The following is a 959-nucleotide window of genomic DNA, read 5'->3' on the forward strand; positions in this document are numbered from 1 at the left end:
AGACGTTAAAAGGGAACTACTGTCAGCTTGTCACCAAATTGCTAAAGGAATGGAGTATTTATCAACAAGGAAGTTTATACATAGGGACCTTGCCGCCAGAAATTGCATGTAAGACAAAATGAAGAATTATAATACAGTTAAGTTTCTTAGGATGGACGAATACAATTTGCTAAAGGTTTCTGATTTTGGTCTTTCGCAAGAGATTTACGGTAAGACGTATTTCCGTCAGGCCGAGGGAGAAGAGACTAAACTGCCGATAAAATGGATGGCAATTGAAAGCATGACGGATGGACTGTTCTCTGAAAAAACTGACACGGTAACTAAGTAATTATATGTAGTATTGGGCCCACACTACCTTTCCTTAATACATGTACAGTGTAGCCTCTTTATTAAGGACACCATTGGGCCCACACTACCTGTCCTTAATACAGAGGTGTCCTCATTTCAGAGGTACTTTTGTATAGGCTTGTACCAATTGGGACATTACAAAATGTCCTCATTATAAAAGTGTCCTTATAAAGGTGTCTTTATTATAAAGGCTACACTGTACACCATTATCAGTGTGTTGATGTGTCTTGGTTGAGTGTATCCCATTTGTTACTGTTAGTAATAACATTGAAACTACCTTCCATCTCTCGTGTTTGTATTGTATATATTGAATATATGAACAATATATTCAATATATATATTCAATAATGCATATATTGAACCTACATGTACATGTATATTGTACCTATATTGAGTAAATTATTATTAGTAAAATAATTATTAGTACCAGGTGTTTATTCAAGCCCGGCCTTTATTTGAACATTTATGGTATGTACATTATTATTATTATTGCTATTGTTATGAGGAATTTTAACAAAAACAATAACGAATAACAAACAAAGCATAACAAATAACATAACAAAAACCACATTAGCCATTATTATGAAAAACAAAAAAAAACAAAGCAAAAC

At 33.2% G+C, this 959-nt stretch overlaps 1 long non-coding RNA gene across 1 annotated transcript; it reads left to right on the forward strand.

Annotated features, from left to right (window-relative positions):
• Positions 1–6: 6 nt before the first annotated feature.
• On the forward strand, positions 7–250 carry LOC109590062 (uncharacterized). The gene is made up of 2 exons (XR_002189098.1): positions 7–108; positions 151–250. It is a non-coding gene; the product is annotated as an uncharacterized LOC109590062 (long non-coding RNA).
• Positions 251–959: the final 709 nt, after the last annotated feature.

The sequence above is a fragment of the Amphimedon queenslandica genome, unplaced genomic scaffold (assembly GCF_000090795.2).
Source record: "Amphimedon queenslandica unplaced genomic scaffold, v1.1 AMPQUscaffold_10555, whole genome shotgun sequence".
In the NCBI taxonomy this organism is placed as follows: Eukaryota; Metazoa; Porifera; class Demospongiae; order Haplosclerida; family Niphatidae; genus Amphimedon; species Amphimedon queenslandica.